A 13562-nucleotide genomic window follows, 5' to 3' on the forward strand; every position below is an offset into this window, starting at 1 on the left:
ACACACACACACACACACACACACACACACACACACACACACACACATACAGAGGTGACATCTGGAGTGTTTCTGCCTCACTGCTGTTGTTCCCCTCCTGATTGGACTGACAGCTCTCTCTCTCTCTCTCTTTGTGTTCCATTTTCCTTTTTTCTAAAAGCTCTGTGTGTTCAGCTGTGTGTGTGTGCTTATGTATTATAATGCACTAGACAAGTGATCTCTTTATATGCCATTAGCTGGTACTAATTAAGGAGCTGTTGATGTGCCAGTCGCTAGTATTTGTGTCACCTTCAATTACATACTTAGACCACTGAGCCATGTGTGTGTGTTTATACATTTTTCTGCACATACACATCAAAGGACAAATGTGAACGTTCTTAACATATGCAACCAGCATCTTGAATCAACCAGATAGAATGACATACTCCAAATTTGTGATATTTCAAAAAACCTGTGTGTAAATTTCTGGACATTCTGTAACACTATATAATAACTACATGCTATAAAGCATTATTTAAGTATGAGTAAACACTTAATTAATCATTTATAAAGCATTGTTCCTACAACAACACTCATTAGTATGCAATTCATGACAGTTATAAATGTTTTATTCTTGATTAATAAGCTTGTCTAATCAAGAATAAAACACAAAACACATAATAGACAAGCTTATTAATCAACAATAAAACATTTATAACTGTTATGAATTGCATACTAATGAGTGTTAACGTAGGAACAATGCTTTACAAATGATGAATTAAGTGTTTACTCTTCTTAACTAATGTTCATAGTGTGTAGTTATTATAAAGTGTTACCGGACATTCAAAGGAGTATGGATAAGTTGTCAGAAAACACTACCCCTGAAGAGTGATGCATCTGAATCTCTTCTAGTCATTGATTATAATCAAAACCACAGTCTCTCCCTTATCTAAACCAAAGTGTTTTAGTATCTTTAATCTAGCGGGATGCAGGATGCAAACCATGGTCGCCTGTGTCAATGTCCTATCCTTTGTACACCCAGAAAATCTTCCAAACAGTTTAGGAAAAACAAATTAGTAGTACATCAATGCAATTTTGATGAGACAGAGTTGGTTGTAAGTGACTTAGCAGTCTGCTCACATACCAACCTGCTCTCACCCCCAACTCATCAGAACTGCCTCCTTATACAATGCATATATATACCTTTTGGCGTTCGGATGAGATACATACTGTACATGCTTTCAACAAACTCCAATGTAAACCCATCCAAACCTTTATGAAATGTTCAGAGGTACTGACGAAGTACAAACGATAAATCTGTTCAGGATGGGTGGTAGGTAAGATTTGGATGTGACGAACAACACAGGAGACGGTGTGGAAATAAGTCAACGTTATTTTTTTTTTTTACATAACTTCAGTACTTTACTAACAACAGCGATGATCTTTTCCTTGACCTTAGTAGTTTTGTTGCCTAAACTTAACCAAGTACTTTTGCTGGATAAGTAAACCTTAAACTTACGTTGAAAGTTTATTTTGAGACTGTATGTATGTAATGAGCAGAGATTGTACGTTTCCTGTGAATACAGAAGTTAATATTGAAAAGACACTGGGCATGTAACAAGCTAAAACTGACACTTTGTCACTGACACGTCCAAAACGGACAGTGGAGGGAATGTAGAGCGTCATAGTTTGAAGCATAGGGCCACTGACCAAGCTGCAATATTTTTTTTAGAAGTTGGAAGTGAGATTGTGTTGCACATACCGGTGTGTGATCATGTTTTTACTTAATAAAATATATTTGTCTTATTGGTATGATTTACACCGTATTATTGATTATGATTCAATTTCTAAAGCCAAATTCAAAATAACACCCGGGGCCCTACTGGAATGTAGCACTGTTTAGGCATAAACGCTCACGTAGCACACTGTACAGTCCCCTGGTGCCTACAGTAGGTTTATGGCATCAACTGTACCCAGCAGAGGTTTACATGGCTGTGGAATAATCAGTGTAACTACATCTTTCACTAATGTATTGTCAAGTACAACAGATCCACTCCACTATGAACACTTCATGTGAAGTGTTTTCTCTGCTGGAAACGGCAGTGTGGGAGAAATGGGATTCTTGATCCAAAACTCCTACAAGCCTCCTTTATTACCTGCAGTTCAACCAATGTATCCCGGAATGCAGAGCACATGCATACTCAAATGACTATACTATGTTCTTGTTGTAGATTATCTTCCTTTATTGCCTTCTGTTTCTTGAATTGCAAATAAGGAAAATGTCCACATGTTTTGTTGTATTAGATGGAGAGCATGAGATTAAATCCAAAAGATTCAGAATGACACATTTTCACAGTTGAGGTGAGTGAGGTAGGGTGTAGTTATTATTACAGCAATTCAATAGTGGGCAAATAGAGTTCAGTCTCTTCTTTAGCACAACTTCCAACAACACATGTTATGCAAAATATTCAAATGCTGTTATTAAAGATCCACTTCATATGTCATGTGGATGGTACTAGAGCAAAGAGCATGCACTCATTCAAATTATCTCAATAGAAGAATGAATGCATGTGAGGACCATGAATTGATCCTGCATTGAGCTTGATAGCACTAAAAGAAATTCATCAACTCATGACCATGAATATTGAAGCCCAGTAGCGATGCAAATTACATCTACAGTATATTGGGAGATTCTGCACCTCAACATTTAGGTCCAATACCAACTTTGGTGCCAGTGCAGGAATAAGTGCGCAATATTTATGTAGCGAAGTGGAGGTCAGGGAGGTGGATGAGCATGTAGTATGTCTGACTTTCATGGAGGAGACCAGAGTTTACATATTGTGACGGACCTGCAATAATGTCTGTTAATTAATGTTGATGTTAGTGTTAATTAATGAACCGTCACCCTAACCCTGTCTAACCTTTTCCAAGCATTTAAAATGCCTAACCCTGACCATAGCCCAAATACTGCAAAAAGTCAGAATTAAAGAAATAAGAAAAACATCGGTTGAACGTTATCCAGGTTTTTGCAGAATTGCCTAATAGTGAAGTTCTTGTCAGGCGATTGCATTGCAATATTTAGACCAAATTCCATGGAGCTCCATTAGTTTTAGTTTCCCTGTCACCAAATTGTTGGAAGGGCTGACTGACCAACATTGACAAGTTGATGTTGCGTTAAAAAATAACAAGGACATGATCTTAAGCATTGTGCTGGTTACAATACACCAATTTTAATATGGCTACTTCAATGCCATTTAGCCAACTAACTTACAGTTTGTTTTAAGCTTTGATGATACAAAACAATACCATCCAAATAATCAATGGCCAGGTGGCAGCCAAGGCTCTATATTGGAAAGAGCCAGGGGTTAGCTGAGTTTGTTCTCAGCTAGTGTGTTATGTTGTTACTGTTATGTATAAGTTAATTGTGACTTGTGACTGATTATGTGCTTGAAAAAGAAAACTAGTTCCAAACTGGATGTAGGATGATTAAATTGTGAGTTTTGCCACCACAGGGAAGGTTTTTTCATTCATTAAACTGTTTCTATGAGTAACAGATACTATATAAGAGATGTTCCATCCTCCGGTGGCCTTGAAGGCTGATTGATTGATTCTACTTTGATTGATTGATTCCAGAAATCACTCAACACAACACCAAATAAAACATATTCACTAGCTAAATATAGTATTAAACAATTTTTAAGAATAAATTATTGTAAGATGGGATATCATACTGGAAAAGAAGTTAAGATGTCCATTTTGTTTGCGGAACATTTGTGTCACTGTTGTTTCTGACTCTGCATCCTTATATTCTTCAGCAGCTGAGTGAATGATATTTATCATCCTCAGCCACAACAATTCCTGGCCTATCACAGAGGTGGAGGTCCTTTAGATCCTGCGCACACGTAGCTGCATGAAAACACAGGCTAATGGTTGTTCCTGGCTGCAACAGCTTCCATGAAAAGGATACGAACCACAATGATTGAAATGCAGAATTTAAATTGATGTGTGTGGTGAGAGAGCAAACACAAGCACAAATGACATTGTGTAAGGTGTTGCATTTTAAGCAGACAATAAGCCAACTAAAAGCTCACATCAAATGATTACAATATAATCACCAGGCAAGTATTAAAAAAGTATTAACATTTAATAATTATTCTCTCACACTGCTCGTAATGCACTTATGATACCTTGTAATGCCTTCTAATCTTTCTTAATGCCAAATATATAACGTTTTTAAAAGACTGCAACAAATGACAGTTGAAGTCCAAAATGCACATATACAGTACAATGTTTGACCTGATAAAAAATTCTACAGTATATCCAAAATATTACCACTCGCATATTTTTTAATGACAAATGTGCAGACTTGAAACAGCAATTATGTACTTGATGCAACCGTCCCTATCTAAGACTGTGCCTACTGTTTTCATTCACCTTTGCTCATGTCACTGGGGCCAATTTTTGAGTATGTAATCAGTTTGATATTATTTGATGGAAGCTGAGATCTGTTTTTGTTTTGCTTTGCAGATTCTTCTGACTAAAGTTGAAGTGCTGCTTCCCGTTGTGATGAAATAGAGCCAGAGCCTCACAGCTTGGGTAACTCCGCTAGAATTCCCCAAAAGACTCAAGAAGAGGTATGAGTGCGCAGACACAAAGATATAGACATGTACACACAGTGACTGTCATGGTTGGCAGCGACTGCATTGTGAATACAGTCCATTCACCATTTATGTGTCCAGAGAAGAAATTGCTCAATCAGAGTGATTAGTAATGGTTTGTAATTTATCCATCATCAATTCTCACATCCATTAATGAAACCACATGTAGATTGGCTGCTCTAACAGTATATTACCCCCTATAAGCCATGCCTGACCACATGAAGGTAAACAATGGGGACATTGCAAACACATATTAATACCAGGTATAAATGTAATCATGTGGAATCTAGACACCATCTCCAGACAAGATGCATTTTAATGCATTTTCTGCAATTAAGACGGTCTAAAAGGTCTTTAAAAGAAATGCAATGCCCCGATTCATCTTTACTCAGTAGGATGTGAGAGGTTTGAGGAGACACAGTTGCCTACCAACACACAAGCTATCCACCAATAAACAATTTCAGTTCTGGGCATGATGTCACTGCCTCTGTCTGGAACAATGACAAATAATGACAAATCCTGGCACTGGCCCCGCTGTGGCATTGACGTTGGTTTGGAAGGCTGTGAATCACTTTTATTTTATTCCATTGTGTGCTAGAATGTCACACAGTTCACCTGCTCTGGAATCTCCTTCCACATGTCGTTACTTTATGAGGTCCTCATGTCTCTGCATCTGCCATATATGACTGGGCTGTTTGATTAATGTAAAGTCTCTTCACTGTGTGGAAAAAAGTGTGTAGTCCTTTGACTAATATATTTCTTTGATTCTTATCAAGGTCTTGGCAATGCATTTCCCATCTACAGCTAATCTCCAGTGTTTGGAATATATCAAAATGCACGGCAGTCAATGTTTCATTAATGTGATCTAACACATATATGAGTTGATGAGGTGCCAATAATACTTACCAACTTTAGGAAGCTGAAAGCCCTCTAAGTATCAACGGGTCACAGACATTAATGAATTTATCGTCTTCTTAATATTGTTCTTAACAGCAAGAAGTGAATTCCTGATGTACTGAATGTACACTCACTTTACTGTTTGGTTCAGTCATTAGCTCAGGCAGATTTATCTCATACTGTGTGAAATGTATTGTTCTTTGAGGCTGCGTGACTTCAATCAAAATATGAATTCCTCTTTTATTGTCCATGCCCAGTAAATTGAACATCAACCTATACACTCCTTTTACTAATTACACTTAAAACAATAACACAAAAATTATGATTTTTTAAGACACATGAATATGTTTAGTACTATAAATAACATCTGATGTGAACACATCTAATTAACTATGAAATCCTGATCCTCTCTTTATCATCTCTGCTAATCGTTCATCTACAGACTCCACTCTCTTCTGTAATTCTCTTCTGCTAATTTAGATTCTGTCCTTTCTCGCTCTCTGTAAATACCCTCATTTTATTTCTTCACTCCTTTTGCCACTGCTGAACAGGAAACCTGCTGAGAAGCAGTCTCTCAAAATGAGCCAGGCCTTTGAAAACTGACCTTCTTTAACGTGTGTTCCATCTCAGTGCACTGCTTTGCTTTTAACTCAAACTTTTTAACTAAAATGTAACTAAAGTAAAAGATGTTCCATCAAATAGTTTTTTCATGCCGTTACATCACACGATATTATAGTTACGGAGTGAACAGAATGGCGAGGCCTTGTAAGGTCTTGCTGTTCATCTGCTGAATGTAAGGGGTGGGCCAATTGTGCTTGTCAGACTCATGTCTTCTCCAGCTCTACGTAACTCTTTCTCCCCCTCAAAGCACTTCACATGAGAAGCAAATGTGGTGCCTTTCAGAACCATCATTAAAAAATCATTATCATCTCTCATCTCTCCCTGACCTTTCACTCAGTAAGCAGGGCATTCATTTGGAATCGAAAAGTTCACATGCATCTATCAATCGGTCCATCAAATCTTCTAAATGCACTACTAATATCAAAAAGAAAATGTGTTGCCCTGAAGAATCTGATCATAAGTTCAGCATAATATATAGTGCCATATGTGAATGGTTCTACAGTTCATACCACAAGTCTTGGTTTGTCAGTTTTTGAAAGAGTAAAATGTTACAAATCAAATCGACAGGCCCATGAAATGCACTGGTTTCTATATTCATTTATATATTTTTTTGCTACATTTTAGCCTCTAAGAGTTGCAACGTTAGTCAGCCCACAGACTTAAATGTCTTGTCGACAATCAGCTAGAACAAAATAATCACAGCTCAAACCCATCTCACAGTCTTCTTCAGCACCATGTATGTCGTTAAATTGTACCGCAGGTCTCGGTTCAGAGGTGGTCTTTGCCGTCTGAAGTCAAATTTTCTCTTTGATCTTTCTCCGACCAATCACTGACTCCTGGTCAAAGATTTTGAAACATCTCCCGGTTTGTGCCATGAAAAGTTCAGCAGTCTGTTGTTCACAGAAGCATCCTCTTCCTTACTGATGAGATGTCGTGCTCTGTGAAGGAGGCTGGGCGGAGGTGGTCTGGGTTTCCTGTACACTATGGCCCAGGTATTCATGTTGGCTAGAGGATGAATCCTATTGGCTGACTTTATGAAGTCAAGATAATCCCTGACATCTTCAGCACTTAGAAACTTCCGCTTGTCAAGGTTGTTTGGTTCCGACATGCTAAATACTAGCAAGTTAGCATGGCAGCATTATATAATATCTTGTGAGAGCTGAACTTAAAAGCCATGAACATATTTAGATAAAAAACAATGAGCCATTAGATTTGTTTTTTCAAGAGCAATAATAAACCTGTTATATTAAAATAAAAGAAATTGCTAATTTTAAGTCTAAATATATTGAATTGTTATGATGCATCTATAATGGCTTCCCCGTCTCATTCTTTCTTCATTTGTTTCTGACATTCTGCTGTCATGTTCTCATCTGGCAGCCATGTTACTTAACATCATCCATCAGACACTGCTGGGCAATTAGTGCGACTATTAACCGACACTATAAGTATTGATTGATGTGTTGCCGCTCACACAGAAAAGCTCCTATTTCTCATCATGCCACTGCATCGCTCATTCTGTTTTCTAACAAAGTGATTAATCAAGCATATTGGATAATTAACCTATTCAGTTTCTATTGATTGATTCATTGAAGAGTGTCCCACTTTGTGGCATGTTTGGATGAGGCTTTTCTTTTTTTACTGGAGACCACTGTTCCTTTCTTATTTATTTCTTATTAATTCATATATTAATTGCGCTGATTAAAATCAAGCAATCTGTTTATTGTAATGCCAAATTGGTTAGGGTTATATTAATACATCAATTTCCCAACACATCAGCCCAGTATTGACCTTTTATTAATTGTCAGGTCTGTTCTTTGACTTCATCAGAATATGATGGATGAAGTTGTAAGCATTAATAATCTTTGGATGGTAGGTTGATATAAATATAGAAATGGAAATGCACAGGACTCACCAGTCATATTGCAGCAGTATCGGCTTAGTTTACCAGCAGCTTAGCAACTGCTTAATCACTGTAGTAGAAACGCAGATTCTTAATCAAATCGCACTGGTAACACTAACACATGTTGACATAATAGCTGATATCAAATATTCATTTACTTCTATTTTTATTCAATGTTTATTTCAACATGTGCTAGTACAAGAACCTTGAATGTTCAAGCAAAAAGCCTTCACAACACATATAAGATAAGCTGATTCACCGTGTTTTTTGCTTCATAATATATAGTATATATGTCTAATAACATGAATATAGGCGATACTGAATTGTAAAGTACAACAAACCTGCAGAATCACCAAATGGTAGTAGGTGAGGCAGAAGGAGGGCAGTAAAAAAGAGAAGACAGGGTCATTCAAATTATTGAAAACTAAAATGATCAGTTGTAAGAAATATAACTGATCATTTTAGTTTCAATAATTTCTTACACACTTTTGCGTTGAGGATCCACAGGAGAAATCAGTCTGAAGGAATAGAACACTACATTTTAGAAATGTGTGAAAAATACTCTTCTGCTGTTCTCAACACTCAATGAAAATATCGTCACCTTATATTTTGAGTAATTAAGATACTATTCAGTTATGCACCAGTCTAACATGTAAATGTGACATAAAATAATACAATCTTTATTACAGTAACTGGATAGATTTTTTTTGTAGTTTGTGTTTTATCTGATATCTGATACAGAATTTAAATATTAGAGAATTAAGTTTATGTGCAGCAAGGTTGATTTATTTTATTGGCCTTGTTCATCATCAGATGTCAGCCTGTTAATGTGTCCAAACTCCTCCTCGACCACGGCATCAATAACAGTCTCTACCACCTCATATTCATTTTCTTTGAAAATAATCTCAATTTATTCCATGTTGTTGTAGGGATTGAAATATCCAGCATGTCCCAGAATTCCACCCTGATTTGATTCAGTCAGTCTTGTTTAGTTTAAAAGCTTTGCTTGTTTGGAAAATGATGAACAAATGTGGAAAACAGTACTCACAGTTTTTCTACTCTTAAATATATTGAATGAACAATAAACAACTATTGCCAAACATAATTAAAAAAAAACTTCAGTAACTGTGAAAAAAAAAGTTCCAATCCATAAAAGCACATGACAAATAATGTAAACTTTACCTCCTGCACAAATGTTTTGTGTTTCATTCAATAGCTGCTTATTCGCTCGCATGTGTGGATAGGAGACTAGCTACGAGTGTTCTGAGAATTTGAAGCTGTCCGAATCTTAGTTTGTCCTCCTAGGATTTCCATTTGGGCTGTAAACACTCAGACAGTGTAACCCCTTTATTATAAGGCTGAGGACATGTTGAGGTGAAATCATAATATACTGTATATACCTGAGGTTAAATGTAAACAAAATGACATGTGAATATTGTTGAAATGCAGTGTGGAACTCATACGCCTTTTACGTTGTTATCTGTATACTTACGATCCCCTGTGAGATTGTTTCCCTTCACTTTAGAAATGCTGAGGGTTAATTATTTAGATTTTGGACAGTATAATAAAAATACATAGACCAAAGATGTAATGAGCAATGATGTCATGTCACTGTTCATGTTTTTGAAATTCTGCATTCAGCTGCCGCTGGGAGCTGGTCAAGTTCTTCAGGACAGAGTGAGCCAAAAAGTCTGCAAATATACAATTCATATGTCAGATGCCAAGATTAGTTTATATTTTCATGGTTTTTGTAGTGTTCATACAAAAATGTATATCTCTTACCTTTGCAATAATTCGATTTTTCATGCAGGCAAAAAAGGGAGGAAAATATAATGGGCCTCAATAAAAATCAACTGTCATTTCTATTTTCTGGAAACTAGCAATGCAACGCTGTAGAAAATATGTCACATTTTGAATACAGTTTCTGACAGTTACAAACTAGAAGGTTTCCACATAATAATATGGTTTAATGAGACTATTTTTAACCTGTTTAGATTTCAGAGATGATCTTATGCCCAAGGGTGGGGGTGTTTTATATTTACAAACATATACAAATACAAAATACTCCACACAAAAAAGAAAAATCTTTCAAATACCCCATGGAGAGTCACGAAGCAAAACACTGATCTCAGTCTCACTGGAGCCTCTCATTCTACAATTGCTTCGACTGTAATCTGTTCAGGGTAAAAAGTGTGGCCCAAATGGCTGATATTTATGTTCGTGTACGATAAATGGAATGATGAATGCCACTTTTATCTGCTGGCTTGGTGTGTGTTTTCCAACAAGATGATGAATGGCTGGCATTAGACGGCTTCCTTTAAAAGGGCTCTCTAGGAGAATCCGTTGGCTCTGATAGTGAAATCACTCTGAGAAAAAAAGGCTCCTGCAGAGACGGTGAGGGAAATGGTGCTTTATAGAACCATCACGGTCTGGAAGACCACTCTGAAGGGGTTTCCTCAACATTTGCACTACGCAAAAACGTGTTCTTTCCTGTTTTTTTTTTAAATAGTTTAACGAAGTTGTTAGTCGTATGCATATTAAGGAGAGACTCCTCAGGTGAATAGATATTTATACTAGATATTACCATGATACTTCCCTCCTTGATTACACTCGTCATTACACGTTTTCTGAAATGATATGTTTGAAATCCAAATGATGCATTATCTTATTAGATATGTGCTAATTAATATTCAATGGACAGAAATGTGAATATTGGTAAAAGCAAGTTTCAAAACACTGTCAACAGCCTTCAAATTATTATTATATTTATTATTAGATAATGAAATTCTGTCATCATTATTATTGTTATTATTGTTGTTGTTATTTACATGTAAGGCTTTTAAATTATTTATTTCCCCCAAAAAAAGGAATGACATGATTATGATGTTCTATCTCTGAGAAAAAAAACCATATAAATGGTAAAATGGAAACTTTAAATAAACATTAAAACCTGGCCATGAAGAGAAGATGAATGGCATTATGGCTGACTCTCAACACGAATCAAGTACAACAGTAGATGTTTAAATTAATCTGAGATGAAAAGTGAAGAGAACCTCTCCTGACTCACAGAACGGTTATTTGGAACTGTTGTGCATCTTTCCCTCCGTGTTCTCCGGGCTCAGGTCAATCTATAAGAAAAGGAATTCAACACGCTGGTCAGAAGTTACTCTCATTGGCGCCTCTCTGTCGAGCTCCACCAAACCATGCACTTACCAAAAGCCCACTGGTAAAGAGGCATTCAGCCCATATCTCCCCAACTTCCCCCTTAATTAGGTGATCAATTATTAACACACCAATAAAGTTCCTGAATAAGTAATGGCGTTAAGGCTTATGTGGAGTTTCAAACCCACTGCCCAGACATTTAGTCTAATATTTGTTGTTGGTGTCTGTCGAGAAAACAGTGTTGTTTATTGGCTGAAACATTAAGGTCATTTTAATTTAGATCTTGTCATTTACTTTAGCCAAGGGAACCGTGTTATTAAATGGGATTGAGGGGCTGGTTTGTCACCAACAAACTGACAGGACAACAAGAAAATACATGCAGGGGATTGAAGACTGAAAGTGTGGAGGTGGTGAGTGTTCCTGTTTTCTTTCTGGCCTTTTAACTCTTCAGGCTGCTTTTCTGCTGAGCTCTTTAAGTCTTTATTTAAAGAATTTGTAAGACTGCTAATTATATTAGTTCGAACAAAGTTTCTGCCTGAGCTGAAAAACTATCTGGTCATCATTAATTCAAATAATTAACTTGAGAACTGCATCACTAATAACAGTAAGGCCTCCAATGTAACCTCCAATCAAAACACGAGTCATGATTGAGGGCTGTGGTATACTATTGAGGTTTTCAATTTCACTTTCAGTTAATGGACCAAATTGAGTCAGCTGCAACAGACCTAAATGTTTCTTTTAGTTCGTTTTTTTTCTTTAGTGTATGTATCTTGAAACAAGAAACTTATTTGTAGGAGTGTTAAATAGGGCCAGTAGTCCATGTTTTGCACTCCTGAGCAGTCCAACTTATCCAACATACAAATCTGTTATTGTGGCTCTGTGTGTGTGGCTCTGTGCATGCATGCATGAAATGTGTAAATGAGTTAGATCTCCCCTGCATGCAGTAAGTCATTATAGTTTTGTTTGCATTTATTAAAACAGTACCCTTGGGCTGACCATCTCTGCGGGATCATAAAACTGTAAGCTCTCACTGATTTACACTGAAATATTTAACGGTCACATCTCTGTGATATCGTTGTCATCACCGTGGTATTACAGGATTGTATTCTGTTCTAAATCCTAAATGCAAAAACACAACACACCCCAGTAGACATAGCAGCACACTCTCCCTCTGTCTGAAAATCTTTAGATTTTGCATTAGATTTTGTGCATACTTTTTCAATTCTTTTTCATATTTATTTTGAGGTTATAATCCCCTACAGTTAAACACCGTTGTATGGCTGGATACTATGGTGGAGTAGTGAAGCAACCTTTAATGTGTTGTAACTCTGTTATGTTGTTCATTCTGTACACATGACATCTATCACACTTCTGTCCATCCTGATAGAGGATCCCTCCTCTGTTGCTCTGTAGGTCTCTCCCTCTCTTCTCCCTGTTAAAGGGTTTTTTGGGAGTTATTCCTGTTCCGATGTGAGGGTTCCAGGAAAGAGGATGACATATGTGTACAGATTGTAAAGCCCTCTGAGGCAAATTTGTAATTTGTGATTTTGAGCTGTACAAAATCAATTGAATTGAATTGAATTGATGGGTCGTTGTAAAAGCAACGGTTCAGTCAGCCAGAAAACAGGCCGAATGTCATTACCGATACGTTAAAAGCCCTTATCCTGCATCAGATTGTCTGTTTTTAAAAGCACTCCTAAGAATCTCCTGTGAGGTTAATCTCATGTGATGAGTCAACTGCTTGGTCGTGGAAAAACTGGACGGAAGCCGCTACAACTTTGTCCATGATTATACATTTGCTCGCTTTATATTTTTATCTATTTCATCGCAAACTATTAAGATACAGAATTGTTGTAACCTGGTGTTTGTTGCATACAATATGCACAAAGAGATATAAAGATATAATTCTAAATAAAAACTTTGAATAAAAAGTGTGGAGCCGGTGGTAAAAGAGAGAGCCTTTTCATGCACTGTACTAAAAATATGATGCAGCCTGATTAAAAACTGTTTACTAGTTGTATCATTCTGTGTTGGGACACAATTTATTTTGTCTCACTTGTGCACATTCAGTTGGATTCCCCTCTCCTTCACACCCCACCAAAAAACCCTCATCACATAATAAATAACCATAATTTTTGTTCAAAGAGAAAATAAATTAGTCAGATCGTGCTGTGTGGAAAACAAGTTGCTTACAGTGAGATGCTTTGAAGCCAAACTGTGGAAATGTCTCAAAGTGGGACTTTGTTTTCATCTCTGCACCCTCTTGCTTTTATTTTCTCACCAGTCTATGTTCCTCAGCCTTTTTCTGCAGTTTGTGGGTTTAAAAAAAAAAAAAAAAAATATAT

The 13562-nt window shown here is 36.7% G+C and overlaps 1 long non-coding RNA gene across 1 annotated transcript in view; it reads left to right on the forward strand.

The window, feature by feature from the left end:
* LOC116394271 (uncharacterized) overlaps positions 1-13562 on the forward strand; it is a 413803-nt gene that overhangs the window by 249957 nt on the left and 150284 nt on the right. The window contains exon 4 of the long non-coding RNA XR_004213447.1: positions 4507-4613. This is a non-coding gene — a long non-coding RNA (uncharacterized LOC116394271). The remainder of the gene's footprint in view (positions 1-4506; positions 4614-13562) is intronic.

This window comes from Anarrhichthys ocellatus, unplaced genomic scaffold (genome assembly GCF_004355925.1).
Source record: "Anarrhichthys ocellatus isolate YVR2014 unplaced genomic scaffold, GSC_Weel_1.0 scaffold38, whole genome shotgun sequence".
Lineage (NCBI taxonomy): Eukaryota > Metazoa > Chordata > Actinopteri > Perciformes > Anarhichadidae > Anarrhichthys > Anarrhichthys ocellatus.